The 4,738-nt window shown below is 38.2% G+C and overlaps 1 long non-coding RNA gene across 1 annotated transcript; it reads right to left on the reverse strand.

Annotated features, from left to right (window-relative positions):
- Positions 1 to 794: 794 nt before the first annotated feature.
- LOC133707179 (uncharacterized) lies at positions 795 to 3,058 on the reverse strand. Its single transcript, XR_009844976.1, has 4 exons — positions 2,931 to 3,058; positions 1,916 to 2,351; positions 1,414 to 1,841; positions 795 to 1,246 (listed from the first exon to the last, which is right to left on the reverse strand). It is a non-coding gene; the product is annotated as an uncharacterized LOC133707179 (long non-coding RNA).
- Positions 3,059 to 4,738: the final 1,680 nt, after the last annotated feature.

Below are 4,738 nucleotides of genomic sequence, written 5' to 3' on the forward strand. Positions count from 1 at the left end.
TGGGGTTGTAATTTGACAATGCACCTGCTATATACACTTCAAGAACAATCCACTCCTTTTCTACTTTATGCATTGATCTTTTTGTTGGCATATGCTATCCTTGATATTTCCATATTGATTATGTTGTGTCATTTTGTTTGTGGAATGTCCAGTAATGACAATTGTTTACTATAATATAGATGAATTTCAGGTTTCTATTTTCTCTTATTTTCCTTTCCAATATGTTCTATGTGATTTGATCTTGATTTCCTTCGATTGTTAGTACAGTTCAATGCATCTTAGTCAAATATTTGGGAATAAAAAAACATGTGAGCCTCATACTGAAATTCGTAGTTTGACCCTCATATATAGTAATTACTTTGACAACAGTAGAAATCATAGATGGTGGATGGATATGGGGTTAGCAAAGAAGTCGAAAACTCCAGGAGAGATAGACTGAAGTGCTTCTGTTGGTTAATTGGGATAGCGCTTGAACCATAATTCAGTACATAGTATACAGCAGACTGGTCAAACAAAATTCATATAAAAAAAATTCAGCAGACTGGTCAAATGAAAAAATTCACCAAAAATTCATTGTGAGTCCAATTGACATGAAATCAGTTTTGAAACAACCATTTGAAATGCATAATTCAATATACATAAAAATTAGAAGTTAAATGATCCAAATAGGAGTTCAAATCTCAACAGAAAATCAGAGGATACATTCAAAATGTTGGAACTTTCCCAAATGCAGACCAAATTTGGAAGAATCACCGAAAATAGTGTACCCTTGCTAAATCTTTCTTTTTCAGCCTTTTAGGGGCCTCTTCTATAAAGCATTTCATAAAGAAGAGTACAAAGAGACCACAATCATAGTCATTTTTCTGTTGTGGGACCTGGGGGAAAATGAAAGAGGTAATCTTTAAACCAAGTAAACCCCAACAAATCATGGCATTTTGAGATACTTGAGTATGTTATAGCTCTTAACAGAATTCCAACTTATTAGCAACGCTAAATTTGAAGTTCAAGAATAAAGTTCAAGAGCTTTATGGTCTTAATTAAAGTTGACAACTATGACTAAGGCAAATGTGAGTGAACTAATGATGATTCCATAAGATAGGGTGTGTAATATATGGCATTGAGGACGGAAATTACCACAAGTTTCTTCTCCTCAACATGGTCAGGAAGTCGTTTCCAATAGTCTGAAACTGTTAGATTTGAAATATCAACTTCTTGATCCAGATAGCACCATTCTTCTTTTATAAAGCTGCATACCAAATTAGCATAAAATGAAACAACTGCAGAAGTAAAAAATTGAAAACTGCAAATAAAGACAAAAACACATAAAGAGAGATTACAAAGCAAATGGAGGAAATTACTTTTATAGAAACAACATCTCTACTTAATAGCTACAATGTACATGGCGAACATTACCTAGAAAAGTCCACCATCACTGTTTTTGTTTTCTACTATACAGTTGAAGCCTCATCCTAGAGAAGGATTCTAACTCTCCAAAAATGGTCAGTAATGTAAATGGCTAAGATCTATGCCTTGTCCTAAGCAATGGTATTACCTATCTTTCATGAAATTCGAAATCAAAATCAGACTAATTTTTCCTGTTACTAAACTCAAAAGAACATTTTCACGGTTGATTGACTGATTGACCGGTTGGACAATATGCACCGTGTGCAGATTCAGAAAGGCTCCCACATGTCAATTCATTCATCAGAAGCATCATTCAGAGGAGAATATTCTTTAGAGCAGTTAGACTTGGATGCATTTTGAAATTCTTCCTTGAGTAACTTCTGGATTTTACTTCTCAACCTTGAAGCCTCTACAGGTTGGAATCACTGCCTGCCAAACTAAAATTTCAAAGTAGATCAATCAGGTATAATCGAGCATGATACTTGCAGAGGAAACTAAAGAATAAAAGTACCAATTATTGAATTATACGCCAAAAACGGTTAACTTCCCACTACATGTATGTGTGCACCCACCTCCCACTCGTGCCTGCATAAACATAGGTCATGCATCTTAGTTGCAAGCATGAAAATTTCAAATCTGTTTGTTTGAATAGCGAATATGCAGCATACAAACCCAAACTCAAAACCAACAACAAACTGAATGATCCACTTATAATAATATAACCACAAAACGCAAGATTAATATGATGAAATACCAAAACAAGGAACAAATTTGGAACAAGAAAACTGACGAACAGAGTATAAGATCAAAACCAACGCCATTAAAAATTGAAAAAGTGCAAAGAGTAATTAATAATTAACTCTGAATATGAATAGGTAACCCAAGATAGCAGAACGAACTCGAGTCCTGAAGTTCCTTAGTTTTAATAGCAAGGCTGCCCTGTATCCCTGAAAATGCAGTGAAGTTCAAACAAAAAACAAAATAAAATTAAAATAGACAAAAACTAGAAATTCAAACATCCAAATAAGTAATGAAGATCAATTAACTATTATATGGAAATTGGTGAAGATTGTTAGTGTATGAAATACTTATATCAATTTGAGTGAATCTTATAAACCACGTTTATAATTTACTCCTATCTCCAAATGCTGTTGGAAGAAACTAAACAGTAAACATCTGAGAGCACCCTAGTCTTTAAAGTCCAAAAGTATATATAGTATACATCTATATGTCCATAAAGTCAAGTGATCTAAGCTATAAAGAAAGGATGAACCAAATCGCTCGAAATAAACTGACATTTCCATTGTGTCTTCCAAGCTCTAGTTTAAGTTGATCTTCATGAACACTTTCTCTCTATCACAACACCAATTACGCAATGTACATAACTACATACTAAGCATAGGCAATACAAAATCAAAGATGTAAACTTTCTAATGTCAAATGCACAATGAGGATTGTAATCACCAAAATACAGAAAGAAACCAAAAACCCAATTGAATTAGCATAACCAAATGAAGAACACGTACCAGAGAAAAGATATGATGCAATAAGAACCGCGCCCATCTGGTGTTGTACCCATCATAGCCCTAAACTTTGGCATCAGCCTATCAATCATCATCATCAGCTATTACCAGTTCATCAAAGCTATTACCAGCAGTCAACAATAGAAACCCACCAAAATCGGTGCTAGGGATTTGACGGACATGAAGAGATCTTCGGAGGCTTCGGTCTCAGCTTTGTTGCATTTATGCAGGTTGATGGCTGCTGGATTAATGGCCTCCATATTGGGCTCGTCGTCATTTGCGGGGTCCTTAATCGTCGTGGGATCAACGAGCTTGGTGGTTGCGACGGCGGTGACGATGGTGGTTTTTGATTGTTCATCTTCTTCCTCGTTTTCTTCCATGTAATTGGGTTGGAGGTTGTCCATTACTTCCCATTCCTCCGCTCACGAAGGAAGTGAACCGCTGCTACACAGAAAATTGTGAGAGAGATAAAAATTGAAGTTTTAGGGTTTGGGAATCTTGATTTGTGGATTTAGGGCTTCTTTGATTGGATTTCTCCGAATCGAATCAAATAGGAAACTAATGAAAGCTTAAGTTAGCTGTTACGAAACTGACCCATTTTCATATTACCACTAGAAGTCTTCAGTTGCATGAGCTACACACATGGTTCTTTAATTATTTGTTTAGTTTGTTAATTAGTTGTTAGGGTTAATTACCAGTTATTTGGGTTAATTGCTTATCTCGTCCTTATATCGTCCTATGGCTGACACGTGTCGTTGTTTGTGTGATTAGTATGAGCTATATAATTCTAGTTGTAACCATTCTGAAACCCATCTATGAAAAAGCCCTTCTGTTTAATTCTCTTTACCGTTCATTTCCTTTCTGATAGCTCTGCCAGGGTTTCGACCCTAACAAGTGGTATCTAGAGCCAGTAATTGTCAAACTTAAGGGCGTGGGGGCGAAGCCGTCGTCTCCTCCGTAGATCTCCGGTGAGCTCTCTCACCTTGAATTTGAGTTTCAAGTCCATCGAGATGAGACTGCTGCTCGCCTTAAGGAGATGTAGGCAACTCTGCAGGCTTCACTTCAGGCTACGATTGCTGCTTCCTTGGCTGGTTTCAAATCTGCGCTCATGGAGGAGATCACCCATCTCCAGCTCACTCAACAGGGTAGCGCTACTATCCCACTTCCTGATGGCTCCGTCCGATTTGGATCGGTCTCTTCCCCGGTGCTCCAATCATTAATTCCTCCTCAGTCGGAGGTCACATCTTCAACCCTCGCTCGATCGGAAGGCCTTCCGTTCCCGCTTGGTAATATCGCTCAGATCCCTAATTTTTCACTTGGTACTGTTGATGTGTTGCTCGGGTTTATTGGTGATTCTGTGACTAGCACTGTAGGAATACTTCCTGATGCACCGGTTAGCCAGCCCTTGGCTCAATCTATTTCCACTCTCGGCATGCCAGTTTCTAGCTCTAAGCCTGTCTTTATGGGGAGTACTACGTCTGTTAGTGGGAATGGGAGTTTGGGGCCTCATGTGTAGATGGGGGTGGGGGTAACTCCCAGTCACAGCAGTTCCAGCACTCATTCACAGGCTCACAACCCTTGGGGGCTTCCTTAGGACCCTTTCATAATAATAGCATTAGTATGCACCAAACTATGCCACCCCTAGTCTCTGGATTCAATCCACCTATGTGGGAACCTGATCCATTCACCATGACCTATTCTGGCCCTTATAATGTCACCATGCATTCGTTTTCTCCTACCACAATCACACCTACTTTACCATTTGCGGTTCCATACTTCACTCAAAGTAAAGGCTCAGCTCCATATCACAT

This window comes from Rosa rugosa, chromosome 4, assembly GCF_958449725.1.
Source record: "Rosa rugosa chromosome 4, drRosRugo1.1, whole genome shotgun sequence".
In the NCBI taxonomy this organism is placed as follows: domain Eukaryota; kingdom Viridiplantae; phylum Streptophyta; class Magnoliopsida; order Rosales; family Rosaceae; genus Rosa; species Rosa rugosa.